This window comes from Halichoerus grypus, chromosome 5, assembly GCF_964656455.1.
Source record: "Halichoerus grypus chromosome 5, mHalGry1.hap1.1, whole genome shotgun sequence".
In the NCBI taxonomy this organism is placed as follows: domain Eukaryota; kingdom Metazoa; phylum Chordata; class Mammalia; order Carnivora; family Phocidae; genus Halichoerus; species Halichoerus grypus.
In genome coordinates this window covers 58,951,928-58,976,317 of record NC_135716.1, presented here as the reverse complement: position 1 = coordinate 58,976,317, position 24,390 = coordinate 58,951,928, and the positions used below count along the sequence as shown (strand labels likewise).

At 39.4% G+C, this 24,390-nt stretch overlaps 1 long non-coding RNA gene across 1 annotated transcript; it reads right to left on the bottom strand.

Moving 5' to 3' along the window:
- Positions 1-573: 573 nt before the first annotated feature.
- On the bottom strand, positions 574-24,390 carry LOC118529332 (uncharacterized). The gene is made up of 2 exons (XR_013447854.1): positions 24,261-24,390; positions 574-7,712 (listed from the first exon to the last, which is right to left on the bottom strand). It is a non-coding gene; the product is annotated as an uncharacterized LOC118529332 (long non-coding RNA).

Genomic DNA, 24,390 nt, shown 5'->3' with positions numbered 1-24,390 from the left:
TTCCTTTGGGCGCGCTGGAGGTTTCTGCTACTGGGAAAGGGTGCACATCGGGAGCTAGCTCAGTGACCAAGGACAAACGTCAGTGAGTAGAGACTATTTGAATGAACTCAAAATAACACGATCTCAAGAATGGTTAATTTGATTCTTCTAGCTATCTTAACAGACAGTGCAAATGGCCGTAAGATCATCTTAGCTCAAAGACTGAGGTCAATCATAAAAGTATAGAAATGGATACTGGATAAATGTCTTGGGTTGGATCACAAATACAAGAGTGACATAATTAATGAGTCCCTGGAGTTGATCTAATTTGTCTCTAAATATTTCCACTAGAAATTTCTCCACTCTGGCAAAACCAACTGCTTTGAAGCAAGCATTTAGATCAAGCATTGTCCTGATGTGACTAGATCTGGTAACAAGGAGAGTATATGCCAAGTGTCTGTTCTCATTAATTTCTTGTCAAAACAGTCTCACTCTCATGTAGACACAGGCTGGGGAAAGCCAACAACTCAACTATTTTCTCTTGGAATTTGAATAGGGGAAAAAAAAGCCTTATGTATGTAAAGTAACTTATAGTTTCTTTTTTTTTTTTTTAAGATTTTATTTATTTACTTGACAGATAGAAATATAGTGAGAGAGAGGACACAAGCCAGGGGAGTGGGAGAGGGAGAAGCAGGCCTCCCACCCAGCAGGGAGCACGACACGGAACTCGATCCCAGGACCTCGGGATCATGACCTGAGCAGAAGGCAGACGCTTAACGACTGAGCCACCCAGGCGCCCCTACTTATAGTTTCTTCTTGAAGTTAATCCTCACAGCAGCCTTCTGAATTAGGTATTGTTTAGCAATAAAGGACCAGAGAGGTTATGCATTTTTTTCAAGTTGACACAGGTCACTGGCGAATAGTCGAACCTGGCTTCATCCATGTCATCTGGCGTCAAGTCCGTCATTCCATGTACCAGAGTATGTTTCATTAGGTTTTTTTTTCCTATTAGTATCTGAAATTATGTAAAAAACAAAACAAAATAAAACCCTTGAGGTGCATTTATAGTCATGCCGTTTGCTTAAAGCAACAGTGAATCATGCCCAATGGTAATGGCTGAAGATAAATGACATTGACCATCTTTAGCATATGTTTGCCAATTTAGAATTCTGGTCATAAGATCCACACCCTCGGGTGAAAGAAAAGAATTTCATAGCTCATGATGTAACATGACATACATATTAGGCAGAGGGCTGAAGGAAGCCACTTGATTTTCTGAAACAAAAACAAGTAGAATTTTAGAAATACTTCTAGTCTAATTTCAAAAATTTTGTCTAACTGAATTTAATTGTCATTTCACTGTTCATTCATTCAGCAAATACTAGGTGAGCACCCCTATGTTACTAAAAACTAGGTTTTATACTCCTAAATACTAGGTGAGCACCTCTGTATTCCAGAGAAGGCACTGTGCTTGGTGCGAGGGTACACCAAGGCCCTTGGCCTCATGGAGCTTACTGCCCGGCCCATTTACAACCAGGCTGAGGATCATTTGGGTTACTGAAAAATGTCTCTTCTCAGTATGGAAAAAATCACTCAGTATCAAACCAGGGAAGCAGATGACAAGACCAAGTGAAATGCTTTTCCAGCAAACTGTTTTCCTAAGAAATAGACAGATGGCATAAACAGAAGTCTGATACATAATTCTTTTTGAGTCACAATTTAGATTTACATGAGATAACAAATTGTTAACCTGACTGAGTGAGGTTATGGGTTGTCTTTCCTCTTTATCTGATAAATTGTAAAATAATTTTTTAATTAGGCATATTGCTTGTCAAAATTGCTAGTAATGGTCTATCACTAATAACTAGAGCAAGATTCAATACCAGTGAAAAGTCTATAACACATTTTATATTTTAATAGTTTGATGATGGTTATGTGGTTTAAACAAACCATTTTTATGGTCTGTCTTACTTCCCATTGACTACAGGCAACATTTTAGCAATGTATCACTATTCTTTGTTTAGCCCCCTGAATTACTAAATGGAAGATATTTAAAATTCTATTATATAGCTTGACTCCGGGGATTTATTCACCAGATCCATGTGACTTTGAAAATATATTAGATATTTTTCCACTGCCACTGTCCTCACCGAAACAGAACTAAGAAAAGAAAAATAAAAGAAAGAAAAAGAAGACTCTACAAAAATCTAAGTAAAAAATGGAAATGCTCCAAGGCCCATCCCTAATAGGAAAGAGGAAAGGCCCCAACTCCAAAACCTTGGTTCTATATTATTGAAGTTAATGCTTACTGTAATGTAATGCTGTCCTGCAATATAATACTATTGGTTTCAATAATCATTTCTTCTACTTGCCTTTTTAAAACAGCCTGAGTTAATTGCATAAGTCCTTATTTACCATTACCATTAATGCATAATCTCTTCCTTCTTAAATCTCAAAGGGTTTTAATCTGTAAAAATACATATAAAGGGAGGTGGGGAAGATTCTCTTTAATAATAAGACAACCGAAGGCCAGCAAAAGATACAAGTACAAAAAAGAAGGAAGAAAGAAAGAAATATGTGAGTAAATTAAACATGTTTTTTGAGCAGAGAAATTTATATTAGGTACATGTATATGCTTTTATAAAATTTAGACTTACTATTGACATGAAATTCACAACTGAGACCATCATTCCAAGTTTAATCTCTCCTGAAGAAATTATTTCTTACGATTTAACAGAGAGTAGCAGAGTGCTGTGATAAAATATTTCATTCAACTAACATTTATTGTCTTCCATGGGCCAGAAATTAATTTATGCACAGTTCATCCCCTCCATTTTACCGTCTAGAAGAGATTTCATATTTCAAGAGATTATATTCCCAAGTGAAATCCAGTTCCACAGGGTGAGCTGGAAAGAGTATGGCGATATGTTTGAGTTTGTAGTCTGAGAATTCCTGTAATCCATTTTTATGTTCCCTCAGACTCAAATTATTTATTTCATTCCCTACTCTAGGATCTGAATGACCACCACAAACACTTTCTACACATACATGTTTAAAATCATAGTAGCTGTCTGAGATCTAGTGACGGTGTATTTCAATGGAGACATACCCTCTTCCACCAAAGGAAATATAATTCTAGCAAAAATGATGTTGAAAATCATTGTTTTTATACTCCCATAACTGTTCTGTTTGATTTTTTTTTTAAATCTCAGCCTCCATGCTGTGATAGAAGCTATCACAACCTGCTGGTCTGATGAAAATCTAATGAGCAAGTAGCTTCTCCCCCATCCACTATGGGCAGTAATGGCAAACGATACGGCCGAATGGTTTTTCTTTCCGTTATTTTTGTTTCACTTTAACCTAAAAAGGCTCTGAAATGGCATACCAAACAATAAAAGTAGGCTTTCAAAAAATCAAAGATTCAGGGAAACAGACACAGAATCGTGAAAACCGACCAGAGGTAGACACGCAGATTCAGAAAGGATGTCGCGGGCTGCCATCTGCTGTTTATTCTCCATGCTGAGTGCCTTCTAGTGGTCGGTCTGAGAGGAAGTGCAATTCTCTATTTGCCTGGAAAGGAAGCGGTAATGAGGACTTGAAAGAAAGTTTTCTACCATTTTACACCTTCCGTTACGCGTGCATGTAGCCAAAATCACAACTACCTCCTAGACGTTTCTGCAGTGATCATTTCTCAGTTTTCTTTTTCTTATTCCAAAATACCTGATAAAATTGTTGCTACTTTCTGCACGGCACTTTCAGAATATTTCTACTTGCCGCCTCCAAATCAAAACAGAATCACAGGTTTTGTTAAATATTTAGCGGTGCCCTAGTGTGGGCTCTGACTACACAGTAAATGCACTGTGACCTTTCCACTATGAGCGGGAAGCTAGAGAGAACTCAAAAGAGTGATTTTTTTTTTTTTTAAGAATCATGAACCTGTGAAGATAAAGTCATTCGGTTGTTTAACTCCAAAACCCACAGTCTCCATTCTTCCTGAAGTTTACAAATAGAAACCGAAATGCCCCTGAATTGACCCCGGTGAAAAAATAGATGGTTTCTAAACTCCTAAGAGACATCTGTGGGTGCCGGCCAGAAATTCTATTACAGCCAAATTTCTGCCATCTTTAAATCAAGATACTTCTAATGTTCTTATTTGCAGCATATGGGTTAGGCTGATTTTAACCTGCAATACTCACATCATAATGTTTAATTGAAATTAGGAGAATTTTTGTAAAGGAAACAGATACATAGAAAGTAATATGTACTAATGTTACTCAAATTACTTCTCCAAAAAATGCTATCACCAAAATTAATATATATATATACATATAATATATATATATTATATGTATATATATATAGCATGAAAATCTCACTAAAGAATTGGCAAAATTTTCCTATTTAGTTCAAAGCCAAAGAAAGAAAAGGAAGAAAAAAAAAAGAAAAGAAAAATCTGCAATTTACAAAACACAGGTTTGTCATACAATAGCCAAGTTTCAAATTTATGCAATTTTAAAGAGGTATTATATTAAACCATTAAAAATTCAACAGCGAATGTATAAAAAAGGTTTATTAAGCAAATATAAGGTACCATTAGCACACTGAAGCGTTTTTAATAATCTTTCATTTGACAGCTTAATGACTATGTCTTGCTCTTAGCACCTTGTTTTCAACCCTAAAACTTTTCTATTTTATACAGTTCTTGTGTGTTTCCTTGCTTCTTTGCTTTGTTTGAAGAAGTGAGGGTAAGTGAGAAAACATGTTCAAAGGGGAAGTTATTGGACAACTTATGAACATTACTTACTGGGCCCTGGGTACAACGGGAACCATTTGTGGAAGGGACTTGACCTGACTCCCTTCTACCTTCTTCTCAAGTCTCACCATCCTGGTTTGGAAACAGATTCTTTTGATCAAACTGAGATCCTGCTCATCCAGATTTTTTATTCCTCTCCTGTCTGCAGTGCCCACCAGCAATCCTCCCCTAGGGTCTGCCTGACTATAGTACTTCTGGTCTCAAGTTAAGGGCATGACCAATTGAGCCGTTAGCAATAGCAACTTGAAGCCCAAAGCTAAGAATAACAGGAAGCTGTCCAGGCGGTCAGAGAAGCCTGAGGACAAAGGAACTCTCAACACAGTTTAACAGTACGGTTTGACCATCAAAGCAATGACACTGTATTTTTCTCCCCATTAACAAAAAAAATTTTTAAAGCCTCTATTAAGTTCTTGAACTTCAAAGGTACATAGCTAGGTTGATGAGAAAGGTGGTGTCTACCTTACTGATTTGTCACCGATATCATCCTAAATGCACTTTCCACTATATTTCTGTGGGCAACCGATTAGTGTGTCTGTTTTCAGGGCAGTACCCAAAAAGGAAAATACCAATATTACCCTTTTCACTTTCAATGGTAGCAAACATTTCAATCGGGGAAAATTGATACTACTCTGTAGTTTTTATATGGTTCTTGGCCAAAACCGTTATAGCAATTTAAACAGAACTTCAGCAAAAGATATTTGGGGTGAAGAAAAGTCCATCTCGAAATATTGTACTTTGCTGTACATACAATTAGAAATCACTTGAAAATGGATTAGGATTTCTTTTTAAGTTCTTTGTATAAAAATATCTTTAGGTGGTCGCTTGAAATTAATATTTCTCATTTGACTGTGAGTTTCTTTAAAAGGACTATGATAAATTAAAAAACCAGATGGTATATAGTAAAGCACCACGCACAATACCTGACAGGAGGTATTCGTTTTCTTTTTTGAAAATATTCCAAAAGAAACCGTTCAACGCACATTTCTGTGCTAATTAGTCTTCTAAAATTTTTCTGTGGCTTTCTAAACACTCAAAATTTTAAATGTGTGTGAGTATAAATGCAGATTTTCACTTACTGTTACTTTAAAATAGAGAATATTTTATTTGCTAAATTCCCTATATATGCATTCTATTTGTTTACGTAGATATGTATCTCCACCTCATGTGGACAATGACGTGCTATGACAACTTAGGTAATGCGATTTCTTTTTTTACCTAACAGCCTTACATTTTTAATGTTTAATAGAAAAATGTCACCTTCTTCTAAAGAAAAATCAGCTTCCTACAATTATAAGACTTTAGCTTTATTATCTATTTGAAGATTCTTTTACACTCTCCTTATTACCAAAAAATTAAACATACTTATGCATGTGACTGCAACACACTCTTCCATCTTTATTCTTTCAATATTTGTGAACCTAAGGAGTTATATATTTATATACAAAGTAATTCATAACCAAATTTGGTTCCAGATTTGCCACAATTGACAATTTGCCAGAATAACCTATAAAATGAGAATAAAAGCTTTCGATTTAAAAAGAATTCTTTATTAAATTTGTTTTTATATTCTAAAGTGCAGATTATCATTAGGCTTCACCAGAGACTTTTTGTTTTGCTTTTTTGTCAATATTAAAATCTTATAGACCAAGAAAAGTAACAGGAAGAAATTCATTTTCTATTTCAATTTATTTAAAATGCCATGTCACAAAAAATTTAGATGGAACCCTTCTTTCCCACAAGGAGCTTCAGAGCCGAGTCATGACCAAGGACTACATATGATGCAGCACCCTGTAGAGTCTTTACATGAAGTACAGCTACTCCGACCAAATTATGGGGAACCCAGGGAGGGGGGCAACTAACTCCAATATTAGAGACAGACTGACTTTGGGAAGATCTTCCATTGAATCTGCAAAGGAGTTTCCAAGATACACTAAAATTTCACCTTCAGAGTATCCAGTATCCATCACTGGTAAACTGAAAATAATGTTTTGGTTTTAATGGGGGGTTTTGTTTTGTTCCGTTTTGACTAGGAATTTTATGAAAGCTTTAGTATAACATATTACTTAGTTTGGGGTTTCAATCAGTTGTCTGATGCTTAGAAAAGTAATTCATGATCTAAAGCATAATTGCACGGCAGTTTAGATCTTACTCTTTAGTTATAGCCTAACGAATACTGTGTTCCTACCTGTTTTCTCAAAAAAATAAAGCTCCTAGCTTATTAAAGAGCATTCAGATAAAGCATTAAACCATCCAACCAGTTCACTAAATGTAGTTATTACCTGTCTCTACGTAGCTTATATAAAAGCTCAATATTGACTATCCGTGTATGCTGCATTTAAAAGCTGCTGAGTGGTTGTCTCATCTTATTATGTCGACACACTATGTGACAGTGTCATGTACATAGGCCACAGTACAAACGTGACTATAAACTGCTTACTCAACATCTAGCCCAAAAAAGGACTGAGGCAGTGCACTCACGCCTTTAGTTAAAGTGGCTCACTGAATCATTTCCATCTGTGTGTTCTTTACCATAAATACTGAGGTAGTATTTTCTAACTGTCTTTTCAGGCTTGTAATACAAATCTCTATACCATAGCTACGTAGTCTAAAATATGTCGAATAATTCCATTTAAAAAGTGTTGCCTACTAACAAACTAAAGAGAAATAGCTACTGGTTTTCCTATTTAGTTGCTTAAATCATTTGCCATTGCCAACGTAGACCTGCCTTAAATGGTTTCTTTCACCACTGTTATGTGTGAAATAAAAAGAAGATATTGTGGTGAACTCTTACCTGTCTGACGTTAGCTGTTTTCACCAGTCCAAGAATATACATTCCTCAGGACTGACGCATCTAGTGATGTCCAGTAGTCAAGAGGATACCTTATTTTCACTTTGGTCTCCAAAAACTAAAGTTGGGAATCTACAAAATGAACATGTATAGATGTTCAAAGACCAGCATCTTGGGGGGTGGGGATGAGGAGGAAGGAGGAAGAAGGGAAGGGGGAGGGAGAGGAAAGAAAAAAAAAGAAAAGCTAATATAGAAAGGCACATCTCCAAATGAGTTAAGGGGGGGAAACGAAAGTTCATCGTGTGTATTTTTTGAAAAGCTGATTGGCTTTTGGGAAGGCTGTATGTGTTTGTATATGTGAGCATGTGAACATGAGTGTGTTTAGGATCAGGAGGGGGAGCCTGAATCATCCACTGCTTTTTTGGTTAAATAGAATCATATATTATTAAAAACAAACACGTCTAACTCCCAGACTCATTAATTCAATGTTTAATGTTAGAATTATAATCTTATTGTTAAACTCAGGACAACTCTGTGAAGAGTCACAAAGTAATTGTATGAAACATTATGGCAAAACTACAAAGCTATCAGTAATTAATGCACATAAAAAACCTTGCTGGGAATAATCGTGGGTGACTTCCCTATAAAACAGGTTGACGTGCAACCTATTCTTTTTTTTCCCCCCAAGTTGTAGAGATTTTAATAGTTTCAATTAAATCCCTAACATCTCCCAGATTAAAAACACTCAAAACTATTTTTAAAACCTAAGGAATATAGAGTATCAGACATTACAAGTTAAATGAATAGCTCCTACAATTGCTGTATACATTAAGTAATACGATTTCATATTTCTAAGTTACACATGGTACTAGATTTATGGGCACAGTCACATGAAGCATCATTCACTTTTATTCACTTCAATGTTGCCAAGGGTTTTCATACTACTCTATGAATGCTCTGAATGCTGCAGAGGAAAAGAAGCACAATCAGTATTTTATGTTTTAAGATTTCTCAGTTGGGTTATCCTGTCCTGTCCATACACGTAATAGCTTTAGCATTTCATCTTATACGGTGTTGAAATACTTTCAGTACGAACTCTCAATAAAAGCTAAAGCTTCCGCAGAAGTGGTAAGTCTCGTCTTACGTCATTCATCTGCCTCCACGTGCTTTCTTTCGTTATATTTGCAAATGAGGCGTTCTGATTTCAGTTTCGTGAAAAGGGTACGATTTAGCATACTCGTGTTTGTTCCGCTGTCCATCCTGCACCATTAATACAATGCCTTCCTCTCCCATTTAATGGTGTTTGTATCTGTGTCCCCATATCTGCTGCATTTTAACTCCATAAAAAGAAAATGTGATTTTGTATGAGTAGTTTTGCTGATCAACTCAATATTTCTGCACCAATCAGCATACTTAGATGCATGTAGTAGTCTGTACAATTGTTCAACATCAAAATGCTTGTTTCCTTTATGTCAAAATGTCTATAAAATTGCTGGCATTGTTCTCCATTTCAGTCTGGTAGAATAAGCAAGATAGAAAATAAATGTGTAAATGAATCATCTGTGTCATTTCAGTTCTCTGCATGAAGTCACTTACATTAAGCATGGCACACATGCCCGCCCCACCCAATAATCCATGGTTTCTTGACACCTCATTACTGACTGTGGAGGCACGTAGCTCTTGGAGGAAGTGTAGGATAAAACTGCTAAGTCTGGAAAAAAAAAATAAAAGCTGGATCCTTTGCCATCAAAAGTACTCTCCTTTTCAAACGAATCCTTTCAGACTGCCTACCGATGTATGTGACATGGTTTACATTTGTTATTCAATGCAAAGCACCTTGCTGAAACTCTGGGGTAAAATCATCAAAGAGTTTCGAGATGGTCTCCTACTGCCATTCCCGAAATCAATTCCAGACAGTCCTTGTTGGGTACATGAAGTCTTAACTCCAACCCCAGGGCCCACTTCACCAGTATGTGACCTATGCGGTTGCTCAGAAGCCTGGACACCCTGAAGAGCCCACACTTAATTTAATGCCCTGCTTCTGCCACCTTGATATTCTTACTGATTTTTGAGCAAGGCACCCTGTCTTTTTGTGTTGTATTGGGCCCCACAAAATAGATACCCAGTCTTGCCTGACCAGTGAGGCAAATGATAAGACTACCAACTGATTCAGGCCCTCCAAGGCAAGAGGTTAACAGGTAGTGAGGAGAGAGGCTTATTTCGTTAATAGACTCTTATATAGCACTTACCATGTGCCAAGTCCTATAAGTATGTTTGCTTATTTCATCCTGATAATAATAGCATCCTCATTTTACAGAAGAGGAAACTGAGGCACAGAGAGGTTAAGTAGCTCACCCAAGGTCACACAGCTAATAAACCCAGAAACTAAACTCAGGCATTTGGCAGAGTTTAGACACCTGACCGTGTAGGCTAATGCTGGCTTCTTGCTTTGCTATGCTGTCTTCCCATCAAAGAAAATGTCCTTATTTTGTCTGTTAATAGAGTACTGGGGACATGCATTATGGCCTCTACCTTAAAGACCTTTGCTGAATAGTCTAAAAGTTTCAAGGATGATACCTTCTGAGATACCTTCTCTTAATGCCAAGGACACTTGTCTGAGTTAAATTAATGAGATGACTATAAATATAGAGTAAGGTATTGCCAGTGTATTTGTGGCCCAACACAGATGTGACTACAGAGTGCCCAGACTCTCTATGCCCAACTCCGGCACTGCTGACAGAGGGGAAAGAAGTGAGCAGGAGAATGGGCTGACCTTGGACCTGATGCTTTTCTCCATTCACTCCCTCTGCCTCCCCAGCTCAGCACCACACATCTTCCTAAAAGCAAGAGGGCCCCATCTGACTGTCATTTCACTTAAAAGAAGAGGAAGCACACATAAAAGATGCACTTTTATGGACATAAAAGATTAGGGCTGGTGATGTAGAGGAAGTCAGTGTGGATTCTAAGAATTAGACAAAGAGCAATGTGCTCACTGCTCATCAGTCTGCAAGAGCCCTTCTGCTCTGGGCTAATGCTCAAGGTCCAAAGCCATTGATGAGGTCAGAGGGATCCCCAAAAGCCTGCTGTACCCACACCCTCCAGGCTTGACTGTACCACCCAGGAGCGGCCGGTTCAGTCAAAATGTCCATAGGATTCTCTGGTCATTCCAGAGGGTCAGCAGGCCCCAGGACAAGGGCAATCTAGCCACAAAAAGGAAATATAAAAGCTTCTCCATTCTATCCACCACAGTCCACTTCCAGAATCCTCCTTTTCTGGAAATTCAAGAGACACAGACTAAGAGAGAAGATAACAGGGAGCAGTCAGGGGAAGAGTCACATTCCCGCAATTCCATCTAACCTGAGAGAAATGGAATAAAAGCAGCACTTAGCTCCTCCCCGTGTTGACCTAGGTGAATACAAAATTCTTGCGTCTTTGATATGGTCCCTTCTTTCTGCTCCAGTCCACCCTATTCACCCTCCACCCTCAGCCCCAGAAACACAAATCCTACAGTGCACAGTTTGGACCACAAAAAGATGGAGGTGGAGGGGAATAGTAGCATGACATCTCCTCTAAGAGAACTAAAAAGGATTCCCTTGTTCCCTTTCCACCTTTCCTCATCTCCAGCCTCATGTAAGCAGACGGCTTTAACAGCGTGACTCAGGTGGCTATGGAAGAGCTCCTCTGAGCTAAAGATGCTAAAGTCTCCCAGCAAGAACTTTACAGCTAGATTTGCAAAGTGATCAGCAACTCTGATCGGGGCAAAATTTTGCACAGAAGCCTCTGATTCCATTAGCTGAAACATTGTGACACCTCACATGACTTTGAACTTTATCAGTCCTTACGTGCATACAAAGCCAGCATGATGTCAGGAAGCATCAGCACAGAGCATTAAATATCAGAACTCTTCACAGTGCTCACGGTTGTAATGAGACCCAGGGTTTAATTCTGGCCTCTCTAACTCACAAATAGCCTGGATGAACTTGAAGCACCCTCAGAGGAGAGTCACAAGGACCTCCTTGCCCAAATAAAAGAAAATGGAAAAGATGGAAAAGAGAAGGCTGACCTGAGCAACAGCAATATGTTCAAGGGCAAATTTGTAAAACTTATAAAACCATATTGAAAGACAGGAATACCACTCAGATGATAACATACCGTTGAGTGATTTTTCTAACAGTCAACACTTACGTATTCAATTCGTAACGTGTCTTTCTATGCCGGGCACTGTGCTAAGTCCTACAGACCCAAAGCTAGTAAGTTAGAGTCCCTGCCCCCAAAGAGCCTGCCATCATCATCATGGGGATGGCCAACAGCTGGCTCAAGTGTGGCCGTCCCTTCCATGCCCCCTGCCTTCCCCCATGTCAACTATGAATCACGCATTCCTTCCCCTGAGCCAGGATGCAGCCTCGGGATACAACACCCAAATCAACCATCACCAGGCGGTCGGAGCTGCTTATCCCCAAATTACTTGGTGTTCCTTTATGACCAGACAAAGACCCTGATCTCTCCATCTACAATGAGAATCATGATAATTGTTATTATGGCACTTGTAGACCCTATTATGTTCCAGACACTGTTCTAAGCACTTTATGCCCAATCTCGTCTCTCTGAAATGGTTGGTTAACAGAAATTTTATGTGGTCGTCACTGAAGACTCATTTAAAGGAAATGGGATAAACTCCAGTATGAGGAAATTAGATGTCCTTCAGACAAATTTTCCACAAGTGATGGATGTTTCACATTAGCCATAACGAGAAAGCTGGTGAGTCTTCTTTCCAGGATGTCTTCAGAATTAGGATAGATTCTCACCCAGCTGTAATGAGAAGTGCAATCCTGTCTGAATGAAGAAGGACAAACCAGATGACCTTTCAGTGTTCTTTTCATTTCCGAGATTCTACAATTTGTGGTGTTCCAGAATCAAATTTATTTTTTACTCAAGTCTGTGGTAAATTGTATTCGTTAAATTGTCTCCACATCCACTTAGCACAAATGACAGATTAGTAAAGGGGGAGGGCAAGCAATTTGCAAAAACATATTTTTAAACTTCTATTAATCACATATCTACATTTTATGCTGAAGCACAAATCCTGTTTAGAGAATTACTCTCAAAAATATCTCAGAGAACACACTGGACATGATGCAAAGGTAAAGGCCTAGGAACCCAAGCAAACGATCACAGCAACATGTGTGAATAAATTAATTTGTGCTGAAATGCCTTAAAGATGATGTAATTTCATAACCATGTATTCCTTGTAGAAACAAACTGATTCTGCAATCTCGGTGATTTAAAAAAGAAAATCAAGGAATAACACTAGACAACATTTTTCGATTTTAAGAATTCAAATTTTTTTCTAGCTGTAATACAGAACACCATGATTTGTTGCATCTGAATTTTAGCAAGAAATTGCTTTGTTTCCTGGTAGAAGTCATTTCCCAAAGAAGCTAGGGCTTTAGATAAGAAAATCCCATTCTATTTCTCACCTTTAAATAACGACATCCCAACATTTATGAGCTGTTACAAAGAGCCATCTGACTTTATCAGTTCTCAAGCCTTTGTCTACAGTGTGAAGTCCTACCTATTAGGCTCTTGGTTCCCATCCCCACCCCCAATCAGAGTAAGATTGACATAGATCTTCCGAAATAAATTAAAATTCCAATTTCTACTGAATAACTTAGGGAAAAAACAAAGCACATGCCAGCTAAATGGAGAGAAGAATAGGGACACAGGAGAAAGGAGAAGCTGGGAAAGCAATTTACAGGCTTCCAGATCATTATCAAATCAAGAAATACAGGACAAGAAAACATATGAAATCTTTCTCTTTGTTGATAGAATTGCAAGTTTTTATGTCTTCCTTTTTTCCTTCTGCACAGCATTTTAGAAAAAATTGTAAAGGAAGAGAAAGTCTAGCATATCATGAGTACTGAGTATTGCAGCCCTTTAGAGACTTTACTCAGCCCCCAGCCAAATGCCAACCACATCAAAATGAATGCTTACGCTTCAAGGGCACAGACCCTTCTGGGGCTAGTGGGTGTGCGAGGGGGAGAAGGGGCAGGGGGAGAGAGAATATTAAGCAGCCTCCACACGCAGCAGGAAGCCTGGGAAGCCCAACTGGCCTGACGGTGCTGAATCTCATGATCCTGATTTCATGACCTGAGCCAAAGCCAAGAGTGGACGCGCAACCGACTGAGCCACCCAGGTGCCCTGAAAGGGCTGAAGTCTTAATTGAGTTATACCAAACTGGGCTCCTTCCACCCTGCAAGGTCTTGTGGGAAAAACATAAAAGACATAGAAGCCTGGAGGGAGCCTACAGCCTAGTAGGGACACATCCTGTAAATTATCATCTATAAAAAAAGGCAAAATAAAAGAAATACTCGGGTGACGTGCAAGCAGAGTGCCGTGGTGCTGCTGGGGATGTAGAAATGAGATATGGAGATCTCCGAGAGCTTCTGCAGCAAGACAGGTGCTAACGGGTGTTTGAGAAGCCAAGAAAGGAAAAGAAAGTGCCCAGTTTAAGGGACACCATGCATAAGGAGATGAACGTGTCCAGTTTGTTCCAGATACAGCAAACACCTCACAGACTGCACGAAGGTGTAGAGTGGCTTGGGGCTATAGGGATAGAACCTTGAAAGTCATGCTAAGGAATGTCACCTCTACTCAACAGAGAGTGAAAATTCCTTCAAGAGGGAGTGGCATGATCTGTTGCAAAGCAAATAAGGCATTCAAGCAAAGGGGGCAGGGGACTTGAAAGGGGAAAAGGGACTGAGCACTTGTTATCCAGTAAGGAATAACCTACTCGCTTCATGTGCCTAATCCTAGGTAATTATCACAAGAACCATATGAGTGGAGGAAGGGCTCCGGCTACCCCCACTTCATAGAATGGAAATCAGGGCTTAGAAACTGAGTTTTGGCAGCAAGAATACTCTTTCAATGATTGAGATAAGAGGGGGATGGGCAAAATGGGTGAAAGGGAGGGGGGCCTACAAGCTTCCAGTAACAGAATAAGTCACGGGGGTGAAAGGTGCAGCAGAGGGAATACAGTCCGTGGTATTGTGATAGCGCTGGATGGTGACAGATGGTTGGGCTACACAGAGCATAACCTATAGAGTTGTTGAATTACTATGCTGTACACCTAAAACTAATGTTAACACTGTGTGCCAACTCTACCTCAATAAAAATAAATCAATACAAATAAAAGATATTATAGGCCCCCCCCCCTAAAAAAATCAGAGGAGTAATGAGGGTCTGAACTAGGACCCAACAAGACCCAAAAGGAACAGAAAGAATGAATGGTATTTTATATGTATTGCATTGGCCACTGTTGTTTCCATTTGGAGACTTTGTATTAAAAGTGACAAAGAAAGAAAGAAAGCTCACATTAGCTTGAATGATAAAAGGAACCTGTTGGCTCAGAATGTGACAACTCCAGGGCCGGTTATAACTTCCAATGTGGCCTGTTGAGAGCCTCAACCCTGAGAACAAGGACCCAAATGCCCACCATCCCCCTGCTCTGCCACTGCTGGGGTCAGCTTCATCCACTGTCACCTAGTGGGACTCTGGCAGCTCTAGGCTCTCCATGACTGGACAGCTACCTCAGTTTCAAGCTTCATACCCTCGTACAACTTTGTGACTCTCTTTAAAAAAATATGAAAAACAAAATTACATGCAAAGGAAAATATATTTTAGAATGCGGAAGGAAATCACAACAAAGTACAAATGTTAAAAGCTGACAAACACCAGAACATTAAAATTAGCATCATACTTTATTATTAGTTAACTGCCTTATACATCCCTAGCATATCTCCTTTCTATACTTTAGGTTATATATTCTTTAAACACCACTTCATATGATGATTTTGTAATTCTTTTCCTTTTTTTTAAAGGTTTTCTCTTTTTTTAAGATTTTTATTTGAGAGAGAGAGAGAGAGAGAGCGAGAGAGAGAGAACACAAGCAAGGTGAGGGGCAGAGGGAGAAGCAGACTCCCCACTGAGCAGGGAGCCCGATGCAGGGCTCGATCCCAGGACTCCAGGATCATGACCTGAACCGAAGGCAGACGCTTAACCAACTGAGCCACCCAGGCGCCCCTGTAATTATTTTCTATGGAGACTACAGAAATTAACTCAGCTTTTCTTCTTAGGATTGATTTAAAAATTATTGTTATTATTCTTTCCAGTTTAGAAAAGATTTTTTTCCCTACAAGTTGTTTTTGGAAATGCCACTTCCACAACCTGCATGGTTTTTTGCCCATGTACCACTTCCCATTCCTCAGAAAGGGCAGTCCTTTGACTCGCTAGTCATGGTCTCCGTTGGCCAATACTGAAGCAGGTGGTCCTGGTTTACTGCCCCCCCCCCCACCTCTGGTTCCCACATACACACCTGAGCAGGGAATGGAGCAGCTTCTTATTCAGCAACTTCTCCTTGGTGTCAAAGATAGGGTCTAGACGGGCAGTGACCTCTAGGACCTGAGGGAATGTGGTTACTGCTAGCCCCAGGACCACCATTAGGACTGTAGTAGTGTCATGAAACATACCTCAAAATCTTAGTGACTAAAATTACAAATACTTATGTTTTTTTTTTAACTCATGTGTCCAAGGAGAACTGAGGTGGCTCTGACTCAAGCAGCAGTTCTAGATTTAGACTGGTTCCACATCTACCTCATTCTGGGGCGAGTGGCAACTTATTATTCTCAGGGTAGATGGCAGCCACACTCACCAAGAATTTAGCATCTTCAACTTGGGAGTTGAAGGGGATGAGAAATGCTGGCAGCCTGCCCCTCCCAATGAGATATGGTAAGCCTTGACTGGGAGCTGAGGGGAGAGAGTCCTGTCTTCTTGGCTACACCTGACTGGAGTGGAGCTTCCATCAAGCTGAATGGGCAAGGGAGGGAAGGAAGGCACCCGTAACAGCTCAATCACCACAGACTGTCCTTGTTCTTACCAAGTTTCAGTAGATTTTCTTGAATAAGTGTCTCTTCATTGATTGTATGAGCAATCTCCAGAAACTTTAAATGGTTATTTAAAAATATTTTCCACCAGCTTTGCTTGAGTGACTCTGAGGAGCTGCTTCTACTGTCATCCCGGAAGTGGCAGGTTCCCAAGAGTTCTTTTACATCTTGAACAATCACAGTCTCATTTAGGCTGGTGATACATATGGCAGCAGAGCTCTCTCAAGATTTTGTTGTTGTTTAAAAAAAAAAGTGTAGTTGATTCCAGTCAGCTTTAAGAATTTTCTTGGAAACCTGCATCTCTCCCTAATTTCAGAGACTTTGGTCATGTCAGGTTTTCATAAGACCATGCCCTTCATCTCCTTGCTAAGGCCATTTTGTCCTGATGAAAGGATCTTACAGAAGTCTTAACAAAAGACATGATGGCCACATCTCTGATTTGGTTATTGCCCTGAGATGGAGTTTTGTAAGCCTTTCTAACTCAAAGGATTTCTCAATTTTATCTTTTACTGTTTAGAGATTTTTTTTAAAAGTTCCATTCTTTGAGCTTACTTATTTGAGAATTTCTGGTTCCTCTACAGTCCCTCTCAATTCTGCTTGCAAACTAGCTAGATCATTTCTGAGCTCATCTCTTTTTTGTAGCACCTTATTAAATATAACTGTTATAATCAGTTCTTGGCCTCAACATTCCACCTTGAAACCTTGTCCAATGCCAGGAGTTCATTAGGTACATTTTCCTTCCATGTCATCATAGACAATAGTTTTATCAAATGTTTCTCCACTACAGTACATGTGTTATGACTTTTTCTAACCTCTTCTTTGCTGTTCACTGCCTGGCGCAAAGCCAACGCCACATGCACTTAAGGCAGCACCCTACTACTGATACCAACTGTCCCACTCTGCATAAGGTTAAGAAAACTGAGTTGCTATAAGGTGTTACAGAAATCAAGCAACTTAATATGGAAATTAGGGCAGTGTATAGGGAGAGCTAGGGAAACAGAGGGCAGGAAGGCTGCAACCTGACTCCCAAGCAAATAGCTCACAAATCTCACCAGCAAACTACTACAACTCTTGAGTTTCTCTGAGGAAGCTTCTACCAACTCTCTCGGTCTGCAGCAATGAAATATGTACTCCCTCAGAGGTATGAGAAGCTGCAGTGCCCAGCCTCAAAGCCCTCCCAAGAATGATGGCCTCTCCTCACCACCACCTTCCAAATCTCGTGCAAATTCCTCTTGCTGGCAAATTCAAACCCAGAAGCCTGCAGGGAAGAAGATTCTGGGAAGTGTAGTTCTTGGCAGAGGAGACCTGAGAAGAGGGTGGTAGTGATAGTGTAGGGGGAAAAAAGTTATCCCTGGTGAGAGCTCTCTTTCTGGTTTAGGATCCAGTCAGCTCTATTTTTCTCTTATCTAAACCATGGTTTCTCAACCATTGACATTTTGGATGAGTTATTCTTTGTTTTGGGGAGGTCCTATGATTATTAGAATGTTTAGTAGCGTCCCTGGCCTCAACCACTAGATGCCAGTAACACTCCCCAGTGATAACAATAAAAAGGTTGCCAGATGGTTGAGAACCACTTATCTAGGCTAAGGACCATTAAGAAGTGAGATTCAGAATGTTGACATTGAGTTGTCATACCTTGAATCTCTTCCTTTCGTAAAGATTAAATATGTTCTTCTTTATGAAGAAATGGAGATCAGGAGGTACACATGTTATTAAATTTCTGTTTGTTTTTATCTTGTTAGTCTGTCTTTTATTACAGCCATCTAGAACCTAGATGGGTAAAGGGAAAATTATTTTTCCTCTCCTACACTACATTAGTCAAAAAGATTATGTTTCTGGTTAGTTGAGAATTAACTATGCCATTATTCTTGGGTATTTCTAACTATTTTATTCATTTTACTAAGCAATCTTTGCATGTAATCTTCCTTTTGCCTAAAATCTTTCTTGGAACCAAGTGGGGTTTAAATAAATCAATAAACTAAATAACTAATAAGCATTGTAATCCCATGTGAGTAGTCTCATTTTTTAATATGGTAAAGTTGAGATTGACAAATTCAATGTCCTCTGCATATTACATGTCCCATTTAAGTGAAATAATTAAATAGATTTCTAACATCTCTACATTTTTAATTAGATTTCTATGATCAGATTTTGTCACTCATGGTGATTTCCAATGGAGGAACACTTGAGAATGTCCAGGTCAAAGAAAAGAGTAGAATGATGCAGAAAAGAAGCTGGCAGTAGTAAAAGAGTTAGGAAGAGATCCAGGAAGGAGGAAGGAGGGAATGGTGAACTGTCAAATGCTATAGAGATTGAAAAGGAGTGGTTGCTGAATTTGTTGATTGATAAAGACCTCTTCATTAATCCTGATCACAAAATCTAGAATCTATAGAAAGAAACGGTTGATAAGTTTGGCAACATAAATTGTAATAGATACTATAAATAGATTTGAAAGACAAACTAAGAACTGGGAAAACATATCTGCAACACATATAACTATAAAGGCTAATTGACAATTTATAGAGAGCTCTTCCAAATCAGTAAGAAAAAAAACAACCCAATAGAAAAAAGGGCACAGGCCCTGAAGAAGCAGTTAACAACAACAAAAAGAATTCCAAAGGAATTTTAAATGCCTAGGAAGTACTTAACCTCATTCAAATGAAATGCAAATGAAACCACCATTAGATGTCATTTTTCCCAATCAGAATAACAAAGATTTGTTCTAAATAACAATATAATTTGGCCATGTGTGGGAAACTGGCATTCTTATACACTGTGGGAGTCTTAAGTGACCATAACTTCTTTGGAGGAAAACTTAATATCTATTAAAAGATGAAAATTTGATTTGATGTGGCAATACATCTTTTAAGGATTTATCTTAAAGAAATGTTCCCACATGAGCAAAAAGATGTTCACCACAGCTTACTCTAAAAGAGCAACACTGAAAAAAACCTAATATCGACCGTAGGAGTTCGGACATGCTGCCCAACAATGTGGGACTTCAGTGTGTTGATTTGTTTTGAGCTGCAGGTATATGAAGAAAAGCAAATGCAGGGACAAGCTTTCTCTGAACTCCACTTCTTTGCCGTAAAGACACATCCTCCAACTGTCATGAATCAGGGAGTATTGACTCTTATCCCAGGAGAGAAAACTAGAAGTGGACACCACACCCAGACAAATGTTGTCACAAACCGTCATACCTCTCATCTATTCTTCTAAGGACTGTAGAGGCCAAGGGCAGGCTGCCCCAAGATGGGCCACTTGGACATGAACATTATTTTGAATTAAAAGCAATCAAAACCCAACAGATTCGGGAAAAGTTCCTTATGTCCCCCTCAACTGCCAGTGTGTATAGGAAGAGAGTTATTACCTTATCTGCATAACAGGGCAAACTTTGTTTCCCAAACATCTCCTTTCACCTTCCCATTAATGGGCTTTCTCTCCTTTGTATCCTCAGACTCTTACCCCTCTCTTCAGCTCAAATAAGCATCATGTTGCATTGCTGTCTTTGAAATTTCTATGTCTGTGTGAATTCCCTATATGTGTGCTATTAAATTTTATTTTCTCCTGTTAATCTGTTTCATGTCAATTTGATTCTTAGTCTAGCTAGAAGAAACTTGAAGGACAGAGAAAATTCTTCCTCCCCAACAGGGCTCATTCATCTTTCCTAAAAATCATGTACTCTCCCCTAAGAGGTTTACATCCCACTCCCCTTCCCCTAATAAGATGGTATATAAGGTCTCAAATTTAAAGGATTTTTTTTTAGCATATTCACTCTTTTTTCCTGTGTTGCCCGTATGCATGTAATACTAAAAACACATTTGTATAGCTTTTCTCCTGTCAACCCGCCTGGTGTCAGCTTATTTCATAAACTCAGCTATTTTTGAACCAGAGAGTAGAGATGTTAAAAAAAGGAACAGGCCCAAAATGGAGTTACTTGGCCCCACAACAGGAAGTCAAGACTTAATGGCAGTGTCATCTGATGTGGGAAACAAAGGCAAAAGAGAAAAATTAAATTTCCTTACTACTTACAGCCCATTGACAAGTCCTTGAAACAGGCACAGCGACCTTCCTCTAGGAGCTCAGCTGCCTCGATGCTAATACTTTGCTAAGGACAAAAGGCAATCTTAGCCTGACCCCCAGGGTCCTGTAAGTCTACTTTAACATAAAAAAATTCCTTTGGAAACTTCCTTTATCCCCAAGGTATATGTTGGCAATCATCCCCCAAGCATGTGGCCCATTGATATACATCTGAGGGGTCTCATGACTAGGGTTTCATTGGACAGTATTAATGACCTTTTTCCTAAAATTACCTAGCCCCCTCAAGGTCCTAGAAACCTTGTTTCCAAAATTCCTTAAAGACTTACGCTATCCTTAACCCACTCCCAACTTGGAAGTATATAATAAGTCACTGGTCACAACCCCAAGGCAGCTCTTTTTGCCCACGGGTCCTGTCCCCATGCTTTAATAAAACCACTTTTTTGCACCAAAGATGTCTCAAAAATTCTTTCTTGGCCATCGGCTCTGAACCCCAACCATTTCCTCCATCATCACACACTCCCAGGAATGCAACCTTTAACTGCCAATCTGTAATTACCTGGTCAGCACTCACGAGACCTCCCACATTCCCACAAAGGAAGGTGACCCTACCTGTAACAATCCTTTCTTGTGTTTATGATTTCTTCATCCCACCTCCTTACTGCTTCTAAAAATACAGCTCCTCAGAGCTCCTTTCTATTTGCTAGTGATATGGGAAACAAAGGCAGAAGAAAAATTATTAAATTTCCTTATGACTTACAGCCCATTGACAAGTCCTTGAAAGAGGCAGAGTCCTCTAGGGACTCAACTGCCTGGATGTTGACACTTTGCAAAGGACAAAAGGCAATCTTAGCCTAACCCCCCAGGATCCTGTAAGTCTACCTTAACATTTAAAAATTATTTTGTAAACTTCCCATCTCTATCCCCCAAAATAAATGTTGGCAATCATCCCCCAAGTATATGACCCACTGATATACATCTGAAGAGTCTCATTGATTAAGGGCCAGGAGGGGCTAGGTAGGGAGACATAGGTAGGGGACTAGGCTTACCAAAAATCCCAGAAATGCTCAGGCATAACAAAACCGGAGATAAGGGAACAAACGAGACCATCCTGCCCTGGGCATCAGAGGAAGGGTCTTTCTTGGCAGTCACATTGTGACCAGACCCCAAAGAAGAAGTAAGCCATTAAAGATGTTATCACCAGTCCTTACCCAAACCAAGATGTCACAAGAATGTTAAGGCCACAAGCTCCCTGCTCAGTTCTAAATAAAAGACTCCTGGTAGAGGCCCACGTTGGCAAACCCGTTGGGACCCTCTCACTCTTGAGAGCTTTTTCTGTATCCTTGCTTAATAAAATTCTATCACTTTGCTCACTCTCCTTTGTCTGTGAGATTTATTCTTTGACTCTGAAACAAGAACCTTGCTCTCCTGCTTCACTAGATGGGATGCTGAATCTTTGAATATAGTCAATTTGATCTTTAAATTTACTCAGTTGATTTTTGTGTTTTAACCAGAGAAGGTCTTTCCTCTCCTACACCATCAATAGGGAGTTTTACTAATCCTAATATAGAGAATGGAATTCCATGAAAGATCAGTATCTCCAAGACAAGTCCTTAACTGAAAAAAGAAAGTGGTAACCATAGCCACCTCTGTGAAAGACAGTTTTGCTATAAATTTTTTGGACTATTTGGATTTTTTCATATGCTTGTACCTTTTTTTTCCAAATTAAAACAAAAAAAGTTGAAAAAAACACAAGTTGAAAAAGAAAAAGTTGTAACTGAAAAGTTGTAGCATTTCAGTCAAGTGGGAGAGACCACAGCTGGAGGGCACAAGAGTAAGGGGTAATCTAAATGGAGAAATGCAGGGAATGGAGGTGGGTGTGCAGCGTCTGGGCTCACCTTCCCTTCCTTTTAGTTAATCCTGATCATAGCCCACTCTGTGACTTATCACTATTTGGGGGCTGGAAAAATCTTCACAAAGTAAGAAGGGGAGACAAGCAGGAGGAGGTAAGGTATGTATTCTGTGCAGTGAGCTGCTGACCCTGACTTGGCCAAGCCAAATCCTAGCTGCTTCCTCCTCCCCACTGACTTGCCTGCTGAGAACCCTCAGCTTCCAGACAAGCCTCCTAAAACACCTCCTGTAAACATTCTTTTGGGGGCTTGGACTTTCTGTTAAACTTGTTTGAAATGGCCCTGGGAAGTTCCTAGATATTGAGGCATTGAAAGAAATTTCATAAACAGCCCCAAAATTCTTCTTTGTGGAAATGGAAAGCTTTGCTCTCACTGAACAAGTAATCAACCATTATTCTCCAAAGAGCCATTTCCCCTTTGTGAGCACTGATGCCCATTTAGGAGTTTTCATAAATGCAACTGTTTTATAAGTGAGCCGCCATCAAAAGAAACACTCCACCATTAAAGATGGAAGCAGCAAGCCAGGAAATAAGGGTCTGGTAATAGAGGAACAATTCCTTTAGCTCTGAGGAATTGTCTACATTGCCTTTTAGGCTGCAGTGTTTAAAAACGGGCCAAGCAATTCCAAAACCCAAAGTATTATTAATAGTTTAATCATCAACAGAAAAATCAGGCTGATTTGAATTTGTGAGTGAAAATATCACTTCAACAAGATTAAAAGCACTCTGTTTGTCCAGATTGAACCAAGATGCAGAGTTAAAATGAAAGCAGCTGCTGTTTTTGCAAAACATAAAAGCAATACAATATAGAATTGTTATAATTGTAAAAAAGATCTGGAGCAATTATCTAGTCTCTAACAAAGGGGGGGTGATAGTGGTTTCTAATCTTTTTTGCATCCAAACTGTCTTTTAGAATCAAATGAAAATGCAGATGGTTGAAAATCCAAGTCCAAGAGTTAGATGGGCTGAGCGCAAATTCCTGCCCACCTTTGTGTTAGGCTACTAGTCCGCCCTTCCAAACAGTTTTCTCACCTATAAAATGGAAATAATAATAGTAACTGTTTAATAAGGCTGTCTTGAGAAATGAATGACATAACCCATATATGGTTCTTGCAGCATTACCTGATACTTAAGAAGCACTCAATAAATGTTCCTTATGACTACAATCATATGGACTCAAGTATCCAAAAATGCAAGGATTTCTGGATTTAGAGAGGGCTGCATCCAGTGGCTCAAATAATGCCCCCTTGCTTTCCCTGTGTTGGCTCCATTCTCAAGAAGGCTCTCCCCAACGGGGTGTTCTCTCAGAAACCTGAATGAAAACTCATGCCTCCTTAATATTCTCAGGTTAGAGTCTTGGTGCCTCTATGCTGTGCCCAACCCCAAACCAATCGCTGCGTCCAAGGGAATGCACAGCTCTGATTGGCCTAGCCTGGATCAGCCAGGATGGAGAGGCTTAGCCTCACCAGAGCACAGGCCTGGACAGAGGGCATCTGAGGGAATGTTCCCCTGAGAAAAATCAGGACGTCATTCCTAAGAAAAGAGTCAGTGGAAGCAGAGAAAACAACAGATAACCACTTATCCCAGGTTCATCACCCTTGTTTTAGGCAAACACTTCTTCAAATATTACAGAAATTGAAAAGATTCCATAATTTCCTCTTATCCATTCAATGCTTAACGGTTCTGAATATGAAGAAATTTCTTCTTTTGTTTAGCTTTGAATCTTTAGTAGAAATTAAAACTCATTTTCTCAGAGACTTTAGAATTAGTTTCAAAAAGAAAACTTGTTCTTACCACGTTTTGACTCTGTGGTGTTTGGTTTTCTGGTCTTGGTTACTTTGTCTGTAAATTGAAAGGGTTGGCTTGGATGATCTCTAAAGCCCCTTCTGAACATCTGTGGTTTCTAAGAACAATCGCAATGACT